Here is a 27808-nt window from a genome sequence, read left to right as displayed (position 1 = left end):
TTTATACCAGTAAAAAAATCTCATCATTGATTATTTGGAGTATTTTAACTCTTTGATTCTCAAGTGCCATGAAATTGGATTTTCTCATGAATATCATAGGTTCTCCGGAGGAATCACTGAAGACAAAAATTGTCCTCACTAAGATCCCTGCAGAACTGAAGAAGCCAGAGGACAAAGAGGTTTGTTGACAACAGACAAGAGACAGATAACCAGACTCTGGAAATCCAACCTTTGGTGAATCCATGAGAACCCAGAGCAGTGAGATAAATCAAGTCAAGAGTACAATACCATTGACAATAAAAAATAAAAATAACAGTGTAGGTAGAACCTCAATGCAAAGTGATGAGTGCTTGTTCACCAAGAGCAAGACTCACTCAGTGGACCAGTCATGGAGCTCCAGAGAGATGAAACATCAAAGCATCTTTGGGACTCTGTTCTCATACATAGCAAAGGCTGAGCAGAGGTGCAGTCTTTTTCCAATTAACTGCACTAAAGATTTTGGAGAAAATCAACCAGAGCATGGTTAGGATATGCTCTTATTCATGAGAAGCTTCCAAAACAACATTATCCTTTAAAAGAGAAAGGTATATAGATTTTTAAGAGCTTTAACAAGAGGAGTCAGTAAATTTTAACCTGTTTTAAGAATAATTGGATCAAAAAGTGTGGTTCAAAGAAGGGATAAATGTAGATTACACATCCTTTGGTTGGGTGATTCAGGATTATCTAGAGGGGTAGAATGTCACTGCTGGCTTCCCAGGTAGCTCAGTGATAAAGAATCTACCTGCCAACACAGGAGACACAGATTCTATCGCTGGGTCAGAAAGATCCCCTGGAGTAGGAAATGGCAATCCACTCCAGTATTCTTGATTGGAAAATTCCAAGGACAGAGGAGCCTGGTGGGCAGTCACGGGGTCGCAAAGAGTCGGACATGACTGAGCGTGCACACATACACACTCACACACAGGATATCACTATTAGGGGCTAAAGTCAATTGGAAGTAGAGAAAAGCGGCTATGGGAAGCAATGACCACAAGGGAAATTCTCTGTCCTTCAGAGCCCATATGGTCAAAGCTACAGTTTTTCTAGTAGTCATGTATGGATGTGAGAGTTGGATCATAAAGAAAGCTGAGCCCTGAAGAGTTGATGATTTTGAACTGTGGTGTTGGAGAAGACTCTCGAGAGCCCCTTGGACAGCAATGAGATCAAACCAGTCACTCCTAAAGGAAATCAATCCTGAATATTCATTGGAAGGACTGACCCTGAAGCTCCAATACTTTGGTCACCTGATGCAAAGAACTGACTCATTGGAAAAGACCCTGCTGCTGGGAAAGACTGAAGGCAGGAGGAGAAGGGGATGACTTAGGATGAGATGGTTGGATGGCATCACTGACTCAATGGACATGAGTTTGAACGAGGTCTGGGAGTTGGTGATGGACAGGGAATCCTGGTGTGCTGCAGGCCATGGGGTCTCAAGCAGTCGGACACAACGGAGTGACTGAACTGAACCCAGAGTCTCTTACACTCCAAACATAGCCACTGTCTAATTCAGGATATGAATTTTGTGATGTGGCTATTTGAATCCACAGTTCAAAATTAGAACATGTGATCTCTCAACCTAGAGTGATAGTTAACCATTTGGTTGTAAAATAAGGTATTATTGCTCTGTCTACTTTCACTTTTCTCTCCTTGGGTTTCTCTGAGTGGTACTGGCATGAGTTTTTCTCCATGACTTCTCATTCCCTTTGCCACAGAATAAAGGCCAATTTGCCTCACCTGAGACTCAAGCCCTTTCCAATATGGCATCATCATATTCTTCAACAAGAATATAATGACAGATACCTCTGGTACTTCAAGTCCACCCCTCAATCCACCTCTGATTTTAACCTCTGCTGTGGTGGATAGTTCCTAAGAACTAAGACTAATCTCATGATGACTGTGTCTTGCCTCAACACAAGTCACTCAATTTTTCTTTCTCTTTCTCTCTCTCTCTCTCTTTTTTTTTTTTTTTTTTTTGCTTTGAGAGCTTCCAAATTTTGCAGAGACCTGTTTACAGTGCAGAGAAATCAGTACCCTCAGGGAAAACCTCGATCAGTGGGGATGGAAGCCAGTAGACCTGGCGTCCCATCCATCACATGTACATTTCTGTATGTTTCCTAGCGGAAACCATGGGAATTGGACTTCTGTTACTTACAGGTGTACTTTAGATAATGTAGGTAATACATCCTTAGATTGGCCTTATTTTGCTATTTCACTTTACTCCCTCACTCTTGCTTTACAAACTTAGCTCCCAGTTAAACTACCTGTATCTGAGTCCTTGTCTCAGACTCTGTTTTGGAGGGAATCCAAACTAAGACATCAACCACACCTAATATATATTCATTTAATAGTCATCAAACATTTATTGAGTACATAATGTAGACAAGGCACTGTTCTAGATGCTGGAGATGTAGCAGTGAATTGAAACAGAAAAATTCCCCATCCCTTATGAAGAGGAATGTAAAATCATACAACAAACATTAGAAATAAAATATAAAACACATTATAATTAAGAGTATAAATTCCATATAATCTTAGAGAGCTAATGTTTACATCTCATCTGTTTCTTCACAGAGTTGCCACAAGCTAGACTACCTCCCTTCTTGAACTGAACTCTATAGATCCTTTAAGAAAACAACATTGTTTTGTTCTGAAAGTAAGAGTAATTCATTCCCACCATTGAAAATTCAGAATATGGAGAAAGTACAGAGAAGACAATAAAAGCAAACAGCCCACCCCCACCTAGAGGCATCCATAATTATCTTATTAGTTTAGTATCTTTTCAAGCATTTAAAACATCCTAGCATTAAAATATATTTAAATGCTAACATAGTAAAATTTAATGCTGATATATTAAAAAATATATGTATCAAGTACCACCTTGTCAGTTTTCTTTGTCAGAAGTTTCTCGGTTATTCTAATCTGCCTTTTTCAGATGAACTTCATAATCATTTTGGCAATGCAAAAATAACCATATTGGGATTTTGATTGATATGCATTAAAATTTATAAATTAATTTAGGTGTATTTGACATAATGTTCAGTCTTCTTACAATGAAGCCAAGGTATAATTTTCATGTATTCAAACCTCCTTTTATGACTTAAGAAAAGATTTATAGTCTCCTTCATATAGGTCCCCAGTATTCTTATTAAATTTATCCCAAGGTGTTTTTGTATTTTATTGGGAAACTTTTCCTTATATATGTATATATATATATATATAGTTGAAGTGTAGTTGATTTACTGTGTAGTGTTAATTTCTGGTATATAGCAAAGCAATTCATATATATTCTTTTTCTGGTTCTTCTCCATTGTAGGTTATTACAAGGCATTGAATATAGATTCCTGAGTGATACAGTAGGACTTTGTTGTTTATTTTATATGTAGTAGTATGTGTCTATTAATCCTAAACTCCTAATTTATCCCTTCCCTTCCCCTCCCACCTTTCCCCTTTGGGAAACTTAGCCTTGTTTTCTGTCTGTGGGTAGGTTTATATTTTGTAAATAAGTTCATTTTTATAACATTTTAGATTATATATAAGTGATGTCATATGATATTTGTCTTTCTTTGACTTACTTAGTATAATAACCTCTAGGTCCATTCATTTTGCTGCAAATGGCATTATTTCATTGGTTATGTAGAAAAATAATAGTTTTGTATGTTGCTCATAACTAATCATTTTATTAAACTCTTTTGCTAATCCCAATAATTTTTCAGAGATCTCTTGAGTTTTCCAAATAGATAAAAATAGGTGAAAGGAAGTGAAACTCCAATCCCTCCTTCCCATACCATGAAACTTCATTCTTCTTGCTTTTGTATTCACCCATTATCTTTCTTTCCCCCGAAGTTGTGGTGAGCTAATCTTATTACCAATCAGGGTTCTTGGACTCTTTGATCAATCGAAATTGATGAGACCAGATGAGAAATTCAGGCAAGGCTTTATTGGATTTAGCATTGCAGCAGGAGAGAGCAAAGACAAGTAACCGGCTCCCTTGCTCACTCATGAGGTGGGGTGAGCTGATCCCTCGTATGGGATGTGGGTAGGGGCAGGTCTAGGGTCTGGCCAGAGGGATGACTTCGGTGGTGTGCCCACCCACTTGGTGGTTCTATGTATAGGGTGCATCGATTTTTATTTTTCTCTCTGTTCCTCAGAGGTAGCAGTTGGGTTTTTGGTCTTTTTGTGTCTTGTTCATAAGTCACCCAGTTGGGCATGCATACTGTTATTTTTAGTCCCTTATAGTTTCTTTGTATTTTATTGTTGGAGGAGACAGCAAAGGGCCTCAGATCCCAGCCTGTATCAATCTGATTGATCATAATCTAGGTCAGTTGATGGGAATACCTCTGTTATTGATACAACAGCAATAGAAATAGTTACCTTTTTTGTGTGTTATATTCATATAAATTTTGGTCATTAGGGTTATGAAAGTGAAAGTGTTAGTCACTCAGTCATGTCCAAGTCTTCACAACTCCATGGACTGTAACTTGTCAGGCTCCTCTGTTCATGAGATTATCCAAGCAGGAATACTGGAGTGGTTGCCATTCCCTTCTCCAGGGGATCTTCCTGATCCAGGGATCAAACCCTGGTCTCCTGCATAGGAGGCAGATTCTTTACTGTCTAAGCCCCCTATACCAGCTTAAAAAAAACCAACAAAAAACAAATTGGGAATCTTTTTTCTTCATGGACAAGTTAAAACAATATGGGTATTGTCTGCTCCTTGAAGGATTCATATAATATTTATCTGGGGCTATTATATATCATAAAAATTGTTTTTTTAAATTCAACTGCTATGGAGGAAGGAGAGAAATAGACATCTTTGATTATCATCCAATATTCTTTATAATTCTTAAGTACATTTTGATCATTTATATTATTAACAAAGTGTATCAATTTTATTCAATTTAAAAATTTTCAATTTTTCTTTTGTTATAAACCCTTATTCATTTCTAATAGAAGATAGCTCCCTCACCCCCAACACATGCTCTTATTCTCTTTTTTTCCCCAAGATATACACATTTCTAGATGTATGATTAGTTTCTAGAACCACTCTGCTTTGTTGATAATTTTTCTTTGCCTTCTAATTCATTCATTTATGCTTTCATTTTTCATTCTTCCCTCCTACTGAAGTATATTTTGTCTCTTTCCTAACTTCTTGATTTTAATGATTATTTCCTTATATTTATTTTTTGGCATTTAAAAACGAAAGCACTTATGATGATATAATTTCCTTTGAATGCAGCTTTGACCATATTTCATAAATTTGAGGTTTTTATAGTAGCTATTCTCTAAAACTCTGTAACTGCAGTGCTCTTTTCCTCTGTGATCTAAAGATTCTTCAGATTGTTTTAGAATTTCTAGTTTTTTTCCTTAGATTGAAATGTTTCTTACTAATTTTAATTTTCATTGCTTTGTTTACCCATCATCCGGTTTAAGAATGTTTACTTCCTAAGAAGGCAGGATTGAGCTGTACTTTCTATAGGGTCTGCAATTACTTGGAGTAGTCCTTGCTTTCTCTAATTCCCTAACAGTACTTATTTTATTTTGTTTGGTGTTGTAGTTTTGTTGTTTTATTTTTTTACTCTTTGTGCCTTGCAGAATACAGGATATTAGTTCCCTGACAAGGGATCAAACCTTAGACCCCCTGCATTGGGATTCGGAGTCTTAACCACTAGACCTCTAGGGAAATCCCTTTTTGGGGCCTGGGGTGGGGAGTTATGTCTATTTCTGTACGTATCTCAGTTGTACAAACAACTTAAGGATAGAGCCCATATTTTATAATTCTTTCTGTTTCCCCATATTACTTATTATTAGTTGATCAGTGAATATATGTGTACTTCTTTATATCTCAGAGATGGTGAGACTGATACAGAATGTAAACAGATCAAAGCCCTTGTTAAGAGTTGTTGATGTGATTAACCTTTTTACTAAAATCTATTTACATGATGCATTCTTCTTCTGGTTGTGAAAAACCCTGCTTTCCTGGCAATGACCATGATCATGAAAACATGTATGAGTGTTAACACTGACCATTTGTGGAGCACATCTACATTCCAGGCGCTTTAAGAACTTTATATGTTATTTCCTATTTCTTCACAATAGCGCTCTCAGGTAGATATGGTAATTATCTTCAGTGCCCAGATGAGGGAAATGAAGCTCAAGGTCAAGACCATGTTCAGGCTCTTGCAGGTGGTACAGATGATGCCTTGATTGGATTCCATATTTGTCTATCCCTTCTCCTCCTGCTTCACATTAGATTCTATTAATTTACTCTCCTATTTACTTACTCATTCTCTCTTTCATTCTGCCCAACATTCAAACAGCTAAATGTTGGCAGATTTATTTTGCCAGATACAAAACTAAAAGGCAAGGAATGTGAATGTGCATAAAACATGGCTCCTGCTTTTGGTGACCTTTCCAGGGTCCAGCGGGGCCTTTTCTCTGACATGTACCAAATTGTCTGCTGGTACAGAACGTGCTCATTGTATCTAGGCTTCCCTGTAGTCCCTTCACTTCAGTGTTCTCTGCTGTTCAGGTGTTCACTGTCTGCCCAAACTGACTCAGACCCCTTGCTGTGAAAGTCAGGGCATGTAGAGTCACTGTATGCTCTTTGTATGTGCAGAAAGAACCCAGGGTTTTAATAACCTCTCTCCACCCACCTTCAACTTTGTTTCCCTCAGGACAATAACATAAGCTTGAGGCCAAAGACAATTATAATAATGTTATTTCTTACCAGGAAAATTGATGTTGCCAACCTGCAATACATGCCAGACTCCTGAAACTTACACAGAAATCACTCTTGAAGGGCAGGAAAGACTAGCTTCAGAAACATATTTTATATGAAAGAAAACAACCAGAGTCTTTCTTTACCTAGATAGACTGGTCATCTGGGCTCAGAATACATGCATGCTAAGTTGCTTCAGTCGTGTCCGACTCTGTGCGACCCCATGGACAGCAGCCCACCAGGCTCCCCTGTCCACGGGATTCTCCAGGCAAGAATACTGTAGTGGGTTGCCATTTCCTTCTCAGAATAGGCTTAGAGAAATCTCAACCATAAGCTCTTTTCTTCTGCATGTCAGCCTCCAGGCACCCAACTCAGAGCCTACATAAATGCCACAGCTCCACACATGTACCACTTTGTACCACCTAGAGTGACAAAGATTGGACCAGGGAAGAAAAATGCAGAGGCGCCCCCTGTAACCTGTCTCCCTGAATTGAATGAAATCTTCCACGGGCTTTGAAAGTTGCTGGGAGGTTTCAGCTGTTAAAGTATCACTCTCACTAATGTCATCACTACCTCTCGTCATCTCCTGTCGCTTCACTCTACTTTTTTTCTTGCTAGCCTAGCCTTTAATAATTACATGACTATCCATCTATTTCTAGTGTTCCTCCCCATAAAAACTAATGCAGCAACTTTGTTCTGTCTATTTTTGTACACATGATGCTAAAGCAGTGCCTCACAGATGGTCAGCTCTCAGCACACACTTGTTCAGTGATTGAATGAACCATGATGAATCGTTATGATGATCCACACTGTTTTCATCTTATTTACCACCATCTTCTCCAGCTACTTTATCATCATGCCTGCCAACATCTTCATCATTTTCTCACAGTCTTTTGTGTCATTGGTACTTTACAATTCTCCTGGGGCCTTCCCATCCTTGCCTCCTCTCATTATTTTCAGCTCTCATTTCTGCTGTCAGATGAGGTAGGCAGGGAAAAATGAACATCCCCAGCTCACCGATGAGGAAGCTGAGCCCCAAAGAGGTAAAGTAGCTTGCTTTGGTCAGTCTGGGGCAGAAATGTAACCACCACATTGTTTATTCCTCTGCTGTGGTGCTAATGACCCACTCACCTGGGCAAGGATTATTTGTAAATGGCTTTTGAACCAAAGTCCTCTCCTTCTTTGTTCTCTTAGAGTACTTCCCACAGTTCATGGCACCCAGTAGTAACTTAAGAATATTTATTGAAGGACCAGATGACTTGAGAGGCCTCCATGATTGAGCCTCCAACTTCAGCCTTGGCACTCCTGCACCCCAGCACAGGTCTAAACACTGTCCTTTAACACAATGATCTGCCTGCCTGAAGTTCTTTTCTTGTACTTCTCTCTCACTGCCCAAACTGCCTGGTTCATAAAGCATTTCAGGCTCTTCCAGCTTAAGTTGACCGTTGTTCCCTTGGATGATAACCATAGCCTATAACATTCCTCTGTCATAGTTGTGGAGAAAATAACTCTTTGGGTTTCAAAGAGTCTGCCATGACTTAGCGCATGCGCTGCTACTACTGCTATTTAAGTGTGATAGACTTTAAGCCCCTAAAGAGCAGCATGCTTGTCAATATAGCCCATCAGTAGCTCTCAGCATCTAGCAGTGACCGCTGTGTGTGCTCAACCTCTCAGTCGTGTCTGATCCTTTTCAACCCCATGGACTGTAGCCCTCCTCTCCTCTGTCCATGGGGTTCTCAGGCAAGAATACTGGGGTGGCTTGCTATTTCCTCCTCCAGGGGATCTTTCTGACCCAAGGATCGAACACATCTCCTGTGTCTCCTTTGGCAGGTGGATTCTTTACCACTGAGCCACCTTGGAATCTCTGCAGTGACTGTTAGTAGCAGATAACACTGTCGGCCAACCACTGGATTTGTTCATACGTGTGTGTGTGTGTGCGCGGGCGCGTGCGTGCATGCATAAGTGCACACACACTCCCACAGTCGTGTCCAACTCTGTTTTCCCATGGACTGTGGCCTCCCAGGCTCCTCTGTCCACGGAATTTTCCAGGCAAGAATACTGGAGTGTGTTGCCATTCCTACTCCAGTGGATCTTCTTGACTCAGGCATCAAACCCATGTCTCTTATGTCTCCTGCATTGACAGACGGATTCTTTACCACTGAGCTGCCTGAGAATCCCATATATATACATATCTATATATACACATACATATGTGTGTATATATATATATATATATATAGTTTAATCCTCATCATAGCCCTATTAAGTAGTGTCACTATTATTCACATTTTATAAGTGAGAAGTAAGGTTCAGAATTGTTAAATAATAAGCCAAGGCCACCTCTCTTCTAGTATCAGTAAACAAGGAACACGTTAAATTTTGCTATATGTGAATCTGTCCTTGAATCTCAAGCAAAAATCCAGAATCATAAAAAAAATCGCTTAAACAATGTGAATTTAATAATTTTTAAAATTACATGGGGTGATTTCTGATCTCTACACCCTTGTGCTTTACTTGAGACAGGTGTCTCCCACTCATCTTGCTGAGTGATGTACTTACTCAAATGGAGATCCCTTTCACATCCAAGACCTCCTCCTTTTCCTGTGCTCAAAAATAAAGGGGAGTGGCTTCCATGTTGACAAGCTCTCTCTGTACCTGTTCTGGTGGATGGTGTTTGCCACAAGGTAACATGCTAAGTTGGCATTCTTTTCCTAATATGTTTCCCTTCTACAAAAGATAGCTCAATAGCCAGTGTCAATGCAGGGATTGTGCACCCTTCCCTAGTCCCTCCCCAGCTAACCTTCTCATATATATAATCTAATACGGTAGTATTACCCACCTAGGATGACTACTTCAACATACTTCCCCAAGGCATGAAGCCTCTTACCTGTTTTCTTCTTAGAATCCCACCTTTAAAAAGTTGCTTCTTACCAGATTCTTCAAAACCATAATTATAGTCTATGCTCATGTCCTTGGCACTATTTTCATAGTAGCAGAATAGAACAAATGTGTACAGTGATCATTCTTTTCCCCTTGACTACTGGGGAAAATCAAGAAGACTTCAGAACTTGAGTTGAAGAGAAAGAATAAACACACTTTGTTCATTTTTGCTTCTTTCAAACGTGGCCCTTGCCAAACACAGGGAGGGAACGCATCCTTAATGTGAGCAGGGCCCTGTCTCTCTAATATTCCTGGAGTCGTGTCAACCTTATTAAAGGAGTAGTGGGAATTTCTTTGAGATTCTCTAGTCTAATTAGCTGCCAATAGTGAATGAATAAACTAGTCAACAAAACTACCATATGTTAAGAGGAGATTCAAAATGCTTATTTTATAAAAGAAACCACTGCAACTCAGGGAAGGTAAGTTACCTGCACCCTGCTCAAGTAGCCTGGGGTTGGTTCAGTTCAGTTCATTTCAGTAGCTCAGTCGTGTCTGACTCTTTGTGACCCTATGGACTGCAGCATGCCAGGCTTCCCTGTCCATCACCAACTCCTGGAGTTTGCTCAAACTCATGTCCATCGAGTCAGTGATGCCATCCAATCATCTCATCCTCTATTGTCCCCTTCTCCTCTTGCCTTCAATCTGTCCCAGAATCAAATTCTTTTCCAGTGAGTCAGTTCTTTGCATCAGGTGGCCAAAGGATTGGAGTTTCAGTTTCAGCATCAGTTCTTCCAATTAATATTCAGGACTGATTTCCTTTAGGATTGACTGGTTTGATCTCCTTGCAGTCCAAGGGACTCTCAAGAGTCTTCTCCAACACCACAGCTCAAAAACATCAATCCTTCAGCGCTCAGCTTTCTTTATGATCCAACTCTCACATCCATACATGACGACTGCAAAAATCATAGCTTTGACTAAACAGACCTTTGTTAGGCAAAGTAATGTCTCTGTTTTTTATAAGCTGTCTCGGTTTGTCATAGTTTTTCTTCCAAGGAACAAGCGTCTTTTAATTTTATGGTTGCAGTCACCATCTGCAGTGATTTTGGAGCCTAAGAAAATAAAGTCTTTCACTGTTTCCATTGTTTCCCCATCTGTTTGCCGTGAAGTGATGGGACCAGCACCCTGCTCTAGTAGCCTGGGATTGGTGCCTGCTTCTATTTTATTTTGTTCTTCTGGCTGTGCTGTGCAGCAAGTGGAATTTTAACGCCTTTCCAAGGATTGGACCTGCATCCTCTGCATTGAGAGCATGGAGTCTTAACCACTGGATCATCAAGGAAGTTCCTGGTACATAGATTTTTAGAATCCAGAGACTCACAGCTCTGTCACTTATCTTTTATATGACCTTTGGTGGTTATTTAACCTTCTGAAACTTGGATCTTTTTATCTGCAGAATGGTGACAATAATGGTTTTTTTGTCTCATAGAATTAAGAACAGAACAGGCTATTTTCTGTCTTACGTAGCTATATCTCTAGTGCCTAAAATGATGCTTGACATGTAGAAGACACTCAGAATGTACCTGTGTAATGAATGAATGACTAACACAGGGCATAACATATAGTAAGTATTCACCTGGTCAGGTGAATGATAAAAGCAGGATTCAAAACCAGGTCTCATTGATCCTGAGAGCAAGTTCAAGCAGTTCTTTCTTCATGTTGCCCCTCCGCCCACCTCATTTTCTCTCCTCCCACCCACAAAGAGCTTCATCCTTCAGCCACCAAAATCACTTTGTAAATAAATTGATTTCTTCCACTTAATTCATTCTGTACCCAATTGTCTGAATTTAACCAAAGCAAAACAAAACAAAACTTGAAGCTTTCCAGGTGTCTGTAAGGAAAAACATAGATTCTGTCAGCTCACTCTCAAAGTGTCTCTTTTTTCCTAGACCCACTAGCACCTCTAAACTTCTCCAGAATTCTAAATACAAACTCTGTCTATCAGACTGAACAACTCAGTGTCCCTGTTTTCCCTCTGCTCTACCTTCTTCACCCCGCCCACTCTAAGGTTCTTATCCTTTTTCTCAGTCAGACCATACTCTGCCTCAGCTCAGTGAAACATGCTTTTACCACACTAACTGTAGTTATCTTTTTCTTCTTTTGAATTTGACATTTTGATCAATGACACTCCTGTGGGTTTTTTCCTTTGTTTTAAAACATGCTTATGATCAAATTCCCCATGCTACTTGTATTTTTGATTTTCAAGCAAGGATAACTTGCTGTATCCCTTGGATAGGCATATGCTAGTTTCAGCTCTAGTAGAATAACAAGGCATTTCCTCAACTATAAAATGGGAATAATAGGATCTACATTTCTGGATTGCTGTGAAACTTACAATAAATGCAATGTGTTCCAGCAAGCAATTTGCACATAAAATGTAGTTACTGTTGTTAAATATTACTTGCTTGCTAAATCTGAGTAAAGATGCTGGGCAGAGCATGTTCTGAAAATACCAAGTAATGTTGGTAAATGTTCTTCAGTTTATAAAGCCAGCCCTCCATTTTCTCTCTTGTCTTTGGTGGAACCTAGTTTCCTCCATATCAAGTTTCCCTAAACTAATATTACTCAGTTTGATGTGAAGGACCCAAAGATTTTCATGAGTTTCATTAATATAATTTTTTACCTCCATCCCTAGTGCTGCCTCCTGATTTCTATACTGTTCACCCAGGCAAGGACTGGTGTGTATAGGAAGCAAACCAGATATTGTCTGCAGGTTGGCAAACTCAGAGACATTTTACCTTACCTCACCTCCCTCTATGGAGGGTGTGTCCCAGAAGGTCAGCCTGTTTTGATAAGATTCGTTTTTAGTTAAGCCTGGAAGCGGAAGGGCCAGGATAACGTCAGGAGGACCGCCTTCATATTATTTCCTATTGTGACTAGCATTGGAACGGAGAGATTTCTCATTCCCAAAGGTCAACAAGGAATAGCTAGGGGGTGGGGAAGAGGTTCTGATGAAGTTCCAGTCTTTGAAGAAACCACAGTGTCTCTGGCTTGGTCCCATGCTTCCTGGAGCTCCTGTTTCCTGGAGGACAGGAGAAAACTTGTAGACCTGTCACACCTGTGTATGTCCTAGAGCAGGGGTACCCAACCTCCAGGATCTAAGGCCTGATGATCAGAGGTGGAGCTGACATAATAATAGAAATAAAATGCACAATAAATGTAATACCCTTGAATCATCCTGAAACCATCCTCCAACTCCTCCCCCTGGGTCCGTTGAAAAATTGTCTTCCCCAAACCAGTCCCTGGTACGAAAAATTCTGGGGACTGCTGCACTAGAAGCAACTTGAACAGAGCACTGTCTCACTTGGCGATTAACTCCTCAAGAACTCTACAACTTCCCCTACTCTAGTCAACAATTGGCATCTTAACAACAGGGCTTGACAACTCTGAACAGTGTTTATGACTTCCCTTAAGTCATAAAAGGAGAAAATGTATGTTTACTTCACAGCTAAGGATGTTTATATTAATTCTAGTAGGTACCTGAGTGTTGGTTTGCATCAAGCTCTTCTTCTTTCAGTGGAGGAACAATTATGAGTCACAGTCTTAGGCTCTTGGAATCGTCTATGTGAGAACCACACGAAGCTCTTGTTTTATATGTGGCTTTCTGGACCCCCACTGCAGACATTCAGAATTAGACTCTCTGAGGGACTGGCCTACAAATTTACACTTGAAAAACTCCTCACAACTAAAGTTTGAGGGTCACTGAGGTACCCCACACTACTGAGAACTGAGTTCTCATGACCTTCTGCATTATGAAACTAAGACTTTGCTTTTCTTTATTACTCGTTGGCTAGAGGAAATTGACTCCCAGTTTTAATCTGATTTGGAAGAATACACAGATTTCTTAAATTGCATCACTTTTGCATTCATTCTTTAACACATACATTTATTGAGCACTCTCTGTGTGCCAGCATCAATGCTAGATGTGTGGCTCCAAAGATGAATAAGACATGGTCTCTGAATTCAAGGAACTTCTAATCTCTTAAGAAAATACATACATGCCATTAGGTGTGAGGGGAGCTCTGACAGAGGTCCACAAGGACAGAATGAAGCCAGGAGAGAGAAATCAATTCTTCCTGGGGAACATGATGGTCATCATAAATGTTTTCACACAGTGAAAGATGTAGAGGTGTTCATTGAGCAGACAAGTTGGAAGAAAGGTAGCTTTCAAGGCTGATGGAGCAAAGACATAAATTCTAAAATAGCAAGACAGGTTTTGGGAACTGAAAGTAGTTCAGTATAGCTGGATATGATAATGGTAGAGGAGGTGGACAGCACAAGAAATGTTCTCTGGGAGATCAGGAGTCAGATTATTAAATATCCATGATAAGGAATTTAAACATTATCCTCTAGGACTGTTTTCTCAAAATGTGGACCTCAGGGTTTCTACAACAGATTTCCAGAGGTAAGACCTCATGCTGGATATTTTCACAAACATCCTTAATGGCCAGTACAACAAATTTGGAACCCACTATTTGGTAGGGTGGAGTCATTGGAGAACTTTGTGCAAAGGAGAGAAATAATCAGAAAGAACTATTCATTGGAATGAACAATGGTTTAGGTGGACTGAGGATGAAAGCAAGGAAGGTCCAAGAAGCTAATCAGTAAACCACAGCAATTCTCCAGGTGAGAGATAATGAGGAATTCATCTAAGGTAGTATGTACCTTGGATGAAGGAAGAGGGATAGATTGGAAGGTGTGTAAAGAAAAAGGATTTATAGGGTAGAGTTCAAGTGGAAAGAGGTTTCTGAGAAGGTAATGCAGCCAAGTACAAAGCTTAGTATTTGTTGAAGATTTTAGCCACTTTTCTGGGATCATTTCTATTTTATATGACAAAAGAAATGCTCTTTCATCAGGACTTTCTTTGTAAAGGTAGACACCTTTATTCATTCTCATGCATACACATGAAGGTACACGAAAAGTCACACTAGTTTGAGAACCATTGAAGGCAACATTATGGATGGTGCTGAAAGCAACTGTCTCTTCTCAGAGACATAATTCTCCATGGTGCTCCCGGTAGTGGCTGTGGTTATCCCAGTTTGCTTGGGCTGCTATGACAAAATACAAGACTGGGTGTATTAAACAATAGAAATGTATTTTACAAAGTTCTGGAGGTTAGATTTTCATGATCAAGGTGCCAGGAAGTTTGACCGCTGGTGAAATCTCTTCCCTTGGGTTGCAGATGGCTGCCTCCTCATTGTGTGATTCCATGGCCTTTCGTTGGCTTGTATGCTGAGCGGAGGGTGGGCAGGAAGTGAAGTGATTTCTCTGGTGTCTCTTCTTATTAGAACACTGTCCTATTGAATCAGGACCCTACCCCTACACCTCACTTTAAATACTTCCATAGAGACCCCATGTCCAAATACAGCCACACTGGGGATTAGGGCTTCACATATGTTTTTTTGGTGACACAAGCATTCAGTTGATAACATTTCACCCCTGGTCCTTCTTTTATGCAGAATAAACTCATATGTAATGCCAGCAGATGCAAGTGTCTTAGTTCATTCCATTAAAAACTCTAAAGTTCAACATCTCATCTAAATGTCATCTAGATCAAGGTGACACTTGAGGCTTGATTTATGCTGGGGCAAAATTCCTCTGCAGTTGTGAATCTGTGAAACCGGATAAGTTCTGTGCTTCCAACATACAATGGTGGAAGAGACATAGGATAGACATTCATATTCTAAAAGGGAAACATTCCCACTGCAAAAGGGAGAAACAAAAAAAGAGGTAACACGTCCCAAGAAAGTCCCAAACTTAGCAAAGCAAACTCTCTTATACCTTACACCTTGAGAATAATCTTCTTTGGCAATGTTCCTGTAGAGAAAGGCTCTAGAGGCCTTTCCTTTAAGGTATCAGAAGTAGTCTCTTTGGTTTTTTGAAACCAAGTTGGTGGCCCCCCCTTTGTGTGGGTGGTGGCCTCTCCAAGTGTGCACAGCCTCTAGTGACAAAGGAAGGACTCTTCCCCTAGTGGATTGTGTCATTGTAAATTTTTTTATTTGGTGAAGAAATGGTGAGGGAAGACTTGAAAAGAGTCTCTGGACTTTGGAACCAGGGGATACATCACTAGGAATGTTTGCTAAGTCATCATGGATATTCTCCTCGACCCAAAGAATAGGAGCTTTTTGTCTTCAGAGAAAAGGCAAACTCTATGTCCTTTTCTTCATGACCATCTCTTACATCTCTATCATTTTTTTTAGCTTTAAAGCAGACCAAATCTTATCCAGAAAAATGATAAAGACTGTTTATCTTCTTACATTGCAGAAGAAGACAGGAAAGAAAGAAAAGGTGCTATTGGCCTTTTCTGACTATATAAAGTGTGGTAAAACTGTCACTGGATCCAAGCTTATGCTGCATACCACATGACAGATCAATAAATCTGGAGATGCGGTATTGGGTCAAGGAGTAGTGACTTTATTCAGAGAGCCAGCAGACTGAGAAACTAGTGGACGAGTGTCCCAAAAAAACCATCTTACCCAAGTTAGAATTCAGGCTCCTTCTAAACTAAAAGGGAAAGAGGTATGACTGGTTGTTGCACCCTTCTTTGTTCTTGCAGCTGTCAATGTTCAGTCTGGTCACAATGTTTCTGTAAACCTCCAACAAGATAATATTACTCTCTGTTCCACAACCTGTTATCTCCATATGGATGAAAGGTGTTACACCCTTAAAGGTGCAGCCTGGTAGGTAGAGTCTTGAGAAGGGACTGGAATGTCTATTTCAGGCTATAGGCAAGATTCTTTTACAGAGATGCAGATCCAGCATGACTAAGCACAGGAGACAGAGCATAAAGGTGGAATATATAATATGGGGTCAGGTTTCTTTTCCTCTGTTGCAAAATGGCGTTTCTATGGCTAAGGTTCTACAGCAGGAATCCACAGGGTTTCTAGGGCTTCCCATTGAGTGCAGTAGCTCGAAACTGTGCAGGATGGAGAATTCCCTTTTATGCATCCATGTTTTGTTCACTGTCGTTTTCGCTCCTTTGTGTCTGCTTGTCCCAGGCTTCAGTCTTCTAACAGAAGTACCTGGGATGCAGATCAACTCCCACAGAACTGGGAGGCCAGCAAGGATGGGTAGTGTGAATACAAGCTCTGTTTGTTCCAAGTTGTTGCAGGTCTCCTGCAAAGCCGGGCTCTGCATAGGTGGAGATATTTACTATCTCTCTCTTGTCTCCACATTTTTCTCTCCCAGCACTACAGCTGCAGAATCTAAGACATAAGGGCAAGGTCATTTCCTTCCCAGAGTGGGCTGTTCTTCTGCCTGCCTATTTGGAGCACTGTGGCAGATTTTATTATTCCATGTATTGACAAAATGTTCATTTTTAAAATAGTGTTATTGTTTTATATACAATAAAATAGTATGAATTCTGAGAACAGTTTTTTATAATTGATAATTCAGAAGTACCTCAAAAACTTCCCTTTCTTACTGAAAAACAATAACTAGTGTTTTTAGAGATTTTTTTCCCCTGACAATAGAAACAATAGCCAAAAGAATAACTGTTCTAAAAGAATGCTCTCCAAATTAAAATGCTATGTGCTGCTAAGTAAATAAGATGTCCTTACACATTTTGTTGAGCTACAAGAGTGTTTGGACTTTTATTACCATGTTAATTAGGAATGGAAAATTCAAAATAACAATAGTGGCTTCTCTTTGGGACTAGGTGTGAAAATATTTGGAAACTAAGACAAGTTCCTACTGTTGCAGGAGGGGAAAAAGTATTCTTACTATTTGTCTACTTTTGAAGACTAGAAATGAATCTAGAATGAAGACTATAAATGAATGAAAAAAAAAAACTGCCTATGACTAACAGGCTTCACAACAGTCCTGCAAAAGTAGGGATCCATCCCTTGGGTCAAACTAAGTGTTATTTCTCTAGTTGCAAGCAGGTCCTTAGTTCAGATTCAACACTCAAGAAATATTTGTAGATTAAATGAATAAGGGTTAGCTTGGCCCTGGAAGAGTGGGTGGGATAAAACCTGATTGAGATTCAGAGTGAAAATGTTTTTTACTTTGATCATGGTCTAAGGTAAGAATGAAGGTTTGTATTAGCACAAAGAATGAAGCTGGAAAAATCTCTGACAAATCTACTCCAAGTCCTAAGAAAGCCAGATCAAATCCCATTTTTGAGGGTAGTGTTACAGCAGGGTATGACATGAGTTGTTTATTTTTCCATTCAGTTTCTTAGACAGAAACCAGCCCTATTGACTATACATAGACTGATATTTTTTTTTTTCAGTTTTCCAGCTCATAAATATACACTTTTGGTCAAAAGGTAGAAGATCTGTGCTACCCAGTAGATGATTTGTTGGCAGTTTAGTGAAAGCTCATGCTTACTACTGGAGAACATATCAGAGCAATCATCCTGGTGATGGGAAAATAAGTCAAAACTGCCATCTCTTTGTGGAGCTGTGCAACAGAAAAATCATTGCTGAACCACTCTTCCCAAGGTAAACACGTTTAACTCTTCCTAACCAGCTGTAGAAATGGGCTATCCAAACCTTTTGCCAGTTTGTGCTTATTATTTGGTTCAAGCAAACTTGTTGTTTAGTTGCTAAGTCATGTCCAACTCTTTGCCACCCCATGAACTGCAGCATGCCAGGCTCCTCTGTCCTTCACTATCTCTCAAAGTTTGCTCAAATTCATGTCCATTGAGTTGGTAATGCTATCTAAGCATATCATCCTCTGCCCTCCCTTCTCCTTTTGCCTTCAGTCTTTCTCAGTATCAAGGTCTTTTCCAATGAATCAGCTCTTCTCATTAGGTGGCCAAAGGACTGGAGCTTCAGCATCAGTCCTTCCAATAAATATTCAGGGTAGATTTCCTTTGGGATTGACTGATTTAATCTCCTTCCAGTCCAAGGAACTGTCAAGAGTCTTCTCCTGCACCACAGTTCAAAGGCATCTGTTCTTAGGCGCTCAGCGTTCTTTATGGCCCAACTCTCACATCCATACATGACTACTGGAAAAACCATATGTTTGACTATACAGACCTTTGTCAGCAAAGTAATGTCTCTGCTTTTTAATACACTGTCTAGGTTTGTTATAACTTTTCTTCCAAGAAGCAAGTGTCTTTTAATTTCATGGCTGCAATCACAATCTGTAATGATTTTGGAACCCAAGTAAAGAAAATCTGTCACTGCTTCCACTTTTTTCCCTTCTATTTGGCATGAAGTGATGAGACTAGATGCCATAATCTGAGTTTTTTGAATGTTGAGTTTTAAGCCAGCTTTTTCACTCTCATCTTTAACCCTCATCAAGAAATTCTTTGCTTCCTGTTCACTTTCTGCCCTTAGAATGGTATTATGTGCCTATCTCAGGTTGTCGATATTTCTCCTGGCAATCGTGATTCCAGCTTGTGATTTCATCCAGCTTGGTATTTTGCATGATCTACTCTGCATAGAAGTTAAATAAGCAAAGTGACAATATATAGCCTTGTTGTACTCCTTTTCCAGTTTTGAACCAGTCAATTGTTTCATGCCTGGTTCTAACTGTTGCTTCTTGACCCACATATGTGTCTCAGGAAACAGGTAAGTTCTGGTAGCCCCATCTCTTTAAAAAATTTCCACAGTTTGTTGTGATTTACAGTCAAAGGCTTTAGCATAGTCAATGAAGCAGAAGTAGATGTTTCTCTGGAATTCCCTTGCTTTTTGTATGATCCATTGAATGCTGGCAATTTCATCTCTGATTCCTCTGTTCCTCTGCTTTTTCTAAACGCAGCTTGTACATCTGGAGATCTCTGTTTACATACTACTGAAGCCTAGCTTGAAGGGTCTTGAACATAACCTTACTAGCATGTGAAATAAACACAGTTGTACGATAGTTTGAGCATTCTTTGGCATTGCCCTTCTTTGGGATTGGAATGAAAACTGACCTTTTCCAGTCCTGTGGCCAATGCTGAGTTTTGTAAACTGGTGACCTCTTTTTCACCTCATTTTCAGTGTAGTTCAGCAAGACTATACTCCTTAAGCAAACACTGCTGTAGGAAGCAATTAGGGAAAGTACAGTTCTATTTTACACTTCTCTCTTCTGTCCCGGTAGTATTGGTTTGACAAAGAACACTAAGCATCTGATAATCAGTTCTAAATCTCTATTTATTTGATTTCAATTTTACTGCCTGGAGTTGAATCCTTTACAGGATAAGAACTCCAAAACTGACAGAAAAAATAATTTGATATTGATTCTGAGTCAGTGAGAAAATATCCTTGAGATAACAATATATATGCTCAACCAGAACAAAACCCCAGGAAAAAAAAAAAGCAGAGCATCCTCACTGGAGAGGAAAAAAAAGGTACATTATTGTCCTTCCTCCATGCTCTTTACTTTTCATGTCTGAACTTTTGCAGATAGAAACTTTTTGCCTTATTCCCTGCCTTTCTGACCTATACTTACTAACCCATTGTGATGATATAGCCAAATTAATCTTCATAAAGAGTCAACTCGATCATTTACAGTCTCCCCATTAGCAATTCTCACCCCCAAGAATTCCAATACCTTGGTCTTTAGCTGGGCATTGATAACTGAGAATAAGTTCCATCTCTAAGACTAGCACCAGCATCATAAACACACATTGAGTATGTAGCATGTGGCAAGTATACTTTATCTTATTTCATCTTTAATACAACACCATGAAAACAGTTATTATCCTTATATTAAAGCTGACAAAACAGGCTTTGAGAGTTTAAGTCACTTGTCAAAGGTCATGAAGCTAATAACTTTGTTGGAACTCAAATTTTGCCTGGTACCAACCTCCATGTTCTCTTCCTACCCCCTCCCATACACTCTCCAAGGCTATACCCACTTCCTATGTCCCCAGAATTGGCCACAACATTCTTATATCTATGCTTCTGCTATTATGACCCAGAATGCTGGCCAGTTCCCTTTTATTTATGTATATAAATATTTTATTTATTCATATAATCTGGAAATATGATTTTTAATATTTCAAATAATTTTGTTCCCTATTATTAAATTTGTGTGTGTTAGTCTCTCAGTCATGTCTGACTCTTTGCAACCCCATGGACTGTAGCCCACCAGGCTTCTCTGCCCATGGAATTCTCCAGGCAAGAATACTGGAGTGGATTGTCATTCCCTTCTCCAGAGGAACTTCCCAGACCAGGTATCAAACCCTGGTCTCCTGCATCACAGGCAGTTTCTTTACCATTTGAGCTACAGGAAAGTCTGTATTATTAAATTTAATGTCTATCAGTCATATTACTTAGTTTCCATCCTATAGTATATTCAGGGATCATTTTCCCCTACCCCCGGTCCCCACTGAACACCAAGTCCAATAAGTGGGCTTTCTTATGCTCTTTGAGTCAGGTAAATTCTACACTCTTCAGTGTATCTCTATCACTACAGCCCAAGTTCCCTCTCTTGCCTTTCAAGTCAACATGCTTATTATCTCATTGCTACTTAATAGGCTCTGTTACTCCTAGAATACATGTCCTAAATTATATACCATGAAGGCAGACGTTCTGATTGATAATGCTCATTATATGTCATTATATCAGTTCTTGGCACATGAAATAAAGTCAGTGAACGTTTGTTGATGGAATGAGTGAATGTAAACCTATAAGGTCAGTGAAAAATTGTGTGCACAAGTCATAGTTGTGAAGTTAACCTTGACTCTTTGCCACTGCCTTGACTTACACTGATTTTCTTATGTGAAGCAACGATATGATGTATTAAAGAGAAAAAACAGTCATTGCTGTCTGAAAGATTTAGTTTAAACTCTGTTCCTACTTAGTATGGAATCTTAGGTAAGTCTGCTTATTTTACTTCATCTCTAAAATAGGACTAATATTACCACAAAATTGATTTTAAAAAAGTGTTGGTACTAACATGTAAAGTGCTTGGTCTAGAGTAGACAGTCAGAAAATGGGAGCCATTTTATTGGAATTAAGGGACAATAAAAAGTAACTATAGTTGCTGGAAAAAGAGCAGCAGTCATACAACTTTTCAATTCTCCCTGAATCCCTCCATTACATTAACAGGATAGCTATAAGAACCAATCTAAAGAATTTTAGGCATCCACAGCAAAATTGGATAGTTTTGTTTCCTCCATGAGCCCTGGATATAAACAGATGGAGACAAACCCCTGAAAAGAATCACATAGCATCAGCATCTGTGAAGGAGGAAGTGTAGGGGCAAGGAAATTAGGCTTATCATGACCCTGAGGATAGAAGAACCTCAAATTTTTAGTAGGAACTCAGTGGGAAATATTACCAGCCAGTATAAGAACAGCAGCAGAACCTGGGGAGATGTTCTGAAACATAATTTGTGAGTGAATGAAAGGGAATCAGAATGCAGTTAGATCTGAAGGCCCTGGGAGCACTCTGGGTACTATAAATTCTTAAAATTAACAACTAAAATTTCTTTTTGAAAAAAAGACCTGCATTTTAAAAGTTCCGCCTTGGATAGAAAAAGCTGGAAAGAGTCACATTCCCAAACAACAAGAAAAAGCCACAGCAACAAGAAAAAAATAGCAATAAGGAGAAGCTAGATAATCTAAAAAAATCACAGAAGCAGAACTTTTCTTGGACCTGTCAGAGATCTGAGGTTACAAACCCAACTATTCTGAAGTCTAAGGAAAGATGGGCAGAAATGGAATTGAGAAACAAAAATGATAAAAAGCGGTGTAGAAACAGTACAAGGCTAGAAGCAAATTCTTCATTACTAGTAATTGCTTAAAATGTAAGAGGATTAAATGGGCCAGTTAAAGGACAGAAATTGACAGAATGGATTAAAAATAGAAAACTTGATTCACTTTTAAGCTGTTTATAAAAGATACAGCTTAAATCCAAAGACACAGATAGGTTGAACATGAAAGGATGAAAAGATATTCCATGCAGATAGTAACCAGAAAAGAGATAGGGTCACTATATTCATATCATATAAAATAGACTATACGATAAATTGATTATAAGATATGTCAACCTAGAGGGGTGGGATGGGGAGGGAGATGGGAAGGAGTTTCAAGAGGGAGAGGACATATGTACACCTATGGCTGATTCATGTCGATGTTTGACAGAAAACAACAATATTCTGTAAAGCAATTATCCTTCAATTAAAAAATAAAAAAAAGAAATCACTATATATTGATAAAAGGGTCAAAGAAAATATAACATTTACATATACACACTTAATGACAGAGCCCCAAAATATGTGAAACAAGAACTGACAAAAATAAAGGGAGGAATGGTTCTATAATAGCTGGTAACTCTAACACACCACTTTCAATAAGGGAAAGAACAACTAGATAGTACATCAGTAAAGAAATGAAGTATTTAAACAGCATTATAAAAGTTAGATCTGACTTACATGGAGAACAGTTCCCAACAACTTTTTGTAAAGTACACACAAGAGATTCTCCTGGATAGACAGTATAACTGTTCGATCAAAAGACAGGGCTCAGTAAAATTTAAAATCTTACAAAGTTTCTTCTCTGAGCACGTAAGATGAAAATAGAAAGCAATAATAAAAGGAAGACTAGAAAATTCATAAGTATGTGGAAATTAAGCAATACACTCAAACAGTTGTCAAAGAAGAAACTGCAAGTGAAATGACGAAACAGAGATGAATGAAAATTAAAATACAACATACCTACAAGTCCACTCTCTGTCTGCATCTCCATTGCTGCCCTGCAGATAGCTTTATCAGTAGTGTGTTTCTAGATTCCATATACATGCATTAATAACGATGTTTGTCTTTCTCTGACTCAATTCACTCTGTATAATAGGCTCTAGGTTCATCCACCTCATTAAAACTGGCTCAAACATGTTCCTTTTTACAACTGAGTAATATTCCATTGTGTATATATACCAAAACTTCTTCATCCATTTGAAATGGCTAAATTACCATATGTAAAACTAGATAGCTGGTGGGAATTTGCTGTGTGATGGCAGGGAACTTGAATCCGATGCTATGTGACAACCTAGAGGGGTGGGGCAGTTGGAGGTTTTGGAGGAAGGGGATATACATATGCCTGTGGCTGATTCATGTTGATGTATGACAGGAACCAACACAGTATTGTGGGGCAGTTATCCTCCAATTAAAAATAAATAATTAAAAAAACACAGTTTACCTAATCTTATGGGATGCAGCAAAAGCAGTGTGTGATGGGAAAAATGCATAGCTGTAGGCACCTACATTAAAAAGCAAGAAAGAGTCAAATCAATAATATAACTTTGTACCTTAAGAAACCAGAAAAGTAAGAGCATGCTAAATCCAAAGCTAACAGAGAGGAAGAAAGAATAAAATTTTGATCAGAGAAAAGAAAAACAATACAAAAAATCCATTCAAATTTTGATTCTTTGAAAAGATTAACAAAATTCACAATGGTAAGAAGACACAAACCACTATTATCAAGTATAAAAGAAGAGACAGCACTGCAATTTCTATGGGCATTAAAAGCTAAGAATGGGATAGTAAAACTATTATAGGTCCACAATCTCCACAACTTAAAAGAAACAAACACATTTCTTGGCAGATACAAATGACCGAAAAACTAATTAAAAAAGAATTAGATAACCTGATCTGTTTTATATGTAATAAAGAAATTTGTAGCTAAAACTCTCCCCAAAAAAGAAAACTTTAGGGCTAGAGAGCTTCATTGGGAATTTTGCAACATGTTCAAGAGAAGAAATAATTCAAATTCTGCACAAACTCTCACAGCAAAAAGAAGATAGAAGAGAGCACCTCTGAATTCATTTTATGAGATCACAATTACCCTTACATCAAAACAGAGAAATTAGAGGAAAAGAAAGCTTCAGGGCAATACATTTCATGAATATTGATGCAAAGAATTCAATAGAATATTTGCAAATAAAAAGTAACACTATGGTAAATAATTATATATCATACCAATTATAGTTTACCTGGGAATGCAATGTTAGATCAAGCATTCAAAAATCAATCAATAGAGCTTATTATGCTAATAAAGAAAAAAACCTGTAATCATCTCTGTAGATGCAGAAAAAGTTTTTAAAAATCAGCCTCCAGAAATGATAATGCATACGAATAGAAGGGATATGGGAATAGAAGGGAATTCTTTTAGAATGATGAAGGGCATCTTCAAAAACCTATTGTTAACATCATACTCAGAGATGACAGATTGAACAGTTTTTCCAAAAGATTATAAACAAATCAAGACTGTCCACTGTAATCACTCCCATTTACATTGTACTTCAGCTACAATAACAAAAATCATATGCTATGGAATATCTAAGAAAGAAGAGGGCAAGCACACACTTATATTGAAGAAATGAAAAAATAACTCATAGAAACTTTTTTAAAAAATGTTTTGGCGTATAGTGAAAAGAATGGGCATAGAAAGAAGTTAGACTTCTCTGACATATTTATTTGTAGATTTTATAGATGTTTTGGTGGTGGTGGTTTAGTTGCTAGGTTGTCTCCTACTCTTGCGACCCCATGGACTGTAGCCTGCCAGGCTCCTCTGTCCATGGGGATTCTCCAGGCAAGAATACTGGAGTGGGTTGCCATTTCCTTTTCCAATAAATGTGTTACTTAATCTCTAAATAATTTTATTTTTGAGAAGGAATTCCTACAAATCAAAAGTAAAATGAACAATTAACATAGCTGTGTTTAAAACTTTGGCATAATCACTAGGAAAGAAGATAATTCAAAGTGATTTGAAAATATGGTTCTTTGACTGTATATCCTTGGTAGGGATAAGGACAAAATGAATGGTCAAAAATGAAAAAAATTTAAATATCATATCAGCGATTGTGTTGGTGATGTTATTCTGGGATAGGTTCCATATGTCTTAGGGATTAAATCGAGTGTTTTTGTTGATATCTTTGAGGACCAATACTTTTAATGTGGCTTAAAGGAAATACAGATGTGATTGTGGTGTTAAGTAAAATCATCAAGTTTAGTTAAACCCTGTAGTTCTGCTTTTGGATTGGAAGAATCAGTATGATCTCATTATATGCTGCTGCTGCTAAGTTGCTTCAGCTGTTTCCAACTCTGTGTGACCCCATAGACAGCAGCCCACCAGGCTCTTCTGTCCACAGAATTCTCTAGGCAAGAACACTGGAGTGGGTTTCCATTGCCTTCTCCATCTCATTTTATATAGTGTATCTTTAAATTCATGCTTTTCTTTTTCTTAGTTCTGTCAAATGAAATTACTAGGAATCTTGACCAACTTAGTAGGATTGATTGTGATTTGTAAGTCCTACTTCCTGTTAAAATTACCAGAAATACTTGAAGAAGTAGCTGTTTCTAGGTTCACAGCAAAAAATATTCAAAATGACCTTGGAATATTTTATCATTAAGAAGACAGAGAAGGCATCAGAGTTAAGTTAAAGACATGAGAAAAGGATTTAAAAGTTAAGCTGAATAAACTTCTACTGACTAAAGAAGGAAAAATTTGTCCTTCCAAAGAGTAATAACTGCAGTGCTAAATGACATTAAATATATTTGAATCCATGAGTTTATAATGATAATATTAATGAAAATGACAATGATAAAATCTATAAACTAGTTGTTGATATTTTTAAGATGGCAGAGAACTATACATTATTTTGAAAACTGATAATTAAAGAAGAAACTTTGTCTTGTCTTTCCAGTAAGAGTTCCAATACCTCAAGATGACAAAATCACTAACGAGAAAATTTTTCTTTGAAATTTTCAGCTAACTAATGAAGAAAGCATAATAAAATTATAACATCACCATTTTGCAACCCCTAATGAATGAATGGTTTCAGTTGTTGACCACTGGTGACTGCTACCACCAAAAGAGGTAACTGTACATTATGTGCTTCCTGGTGGAAGTTCACAATCACTTGTAGACCAACAGACACAACCACGAAAAACTCAAACCTGAATCTGATCAAACCTCTGTCTAATCACTAATTAATAGGAAGCTCGAACTGTAATAGAATGACTATTTCAGTAAGTTTAAATAGTTTAACTAAGAAAGAGTCGCTCAGTACTGTCCGATTCTACGATGCTGGACTGTTGCCTGCCTGGCTCCTCTGTTCATGGTATTCTCCAGGCAAGAATACTGGAGTGGGCTAACATTCCCTCCTCCAGGGGGATCTTCCCGACTCAGGGAATAAACCCAGGTCTTCTGCATTGCAGAAAGATTCTTTACCATCTGAGCCACCAGGGAAGCCCCTAATCAGAATATGGCATTAACATATAATTGGAGGATAAATACAGAAACCATAGGTCTTCTTGCCTTCAAGATCTCCAAAACATGTGTGAGTGGGGTGTGTGAGAGTGAAAGAGAGAGAGACACAAAGAGACAGAAAACTATCACTAAATTAGTAATTTGCAACTTTCCAAGTATGCTAATAAATACCATATGTATTTTTTTATTATTATTTAATCCTTGCAACAATTCTATGAATTATTTTACAGATTTGTACTTTAAAAAGCTAAGAAACTTGCTTTAGGTGATCATTACTCAATTCCAAAGCCTGTGGTCTTATCTGTTACAATGTAATTACTTCTTTTTCTAAATGACTTTGAAAGGAGTTTATTTTTTTTTTCCATTTCCAAAATTTCTTTTTTTTTTTTCTTTTTTTCTCAACTTTATTTTTTTTCCATTTATTTTTATTAGTTGGAGGCTAATTACAATATTGTAGTGGTTTTTACCATACATTGACATGAATCAGCCATGGACTTACATGTGTTCCCCATCCTGATCCCCTCCGCCCCCTCCCTCTCCACGCGATCCCTCTGGGCCTTCCCAGTGCACCAGCCCTGAGCACTTGTCTCATGCATTCAACCTGGGCTGGGGATCTGTTTCACCCTTGATAGTATACTTGTTTCAGTGCTGTTCTCTCTGAACATCCCACCCTCACCTTCTCCCACAGACTCTAAAAGTCTGTTCTGTACATCTGTGTCTCTTTTTCTGTTTTGCATACAGGGTTATCATTACCATCTTTCTAAATTCCATATATATGTGTTAGTATGCTATAATGGTCTTTATCTTTCTGACTTACTTCACTCTGTATAGTGGGCTCCAGTTTCATCCATCTCATTAGAACTGATTCAAATGAATTCTTTTTAATGGCTGAGTAATATTCCATGGTGTATATGTACCACAGCTTCCTTATCCATTCATCTGCTGATGGGCATCTAGGTTGCTTCCATGTC

This window comes from Muntiacus reevesi, chromosome 2 (assembly GCF_963930625.1).
Source record: "Muntiacus reevesi chromosome 2, mMunRee1.1, whole genome shotgun sequence".
NCBI classification, from domain to species: Eukaryota; Metazoa; Chordata; class Mammalia; order Artiodactyla; family Cervidae; genus Muntiacus; species Muntiacus reevesi.
The sequence above is the reverse complement of the archived record's forward strand: the minus strand, read 5'-3'. Positions refer to the sequence as shown.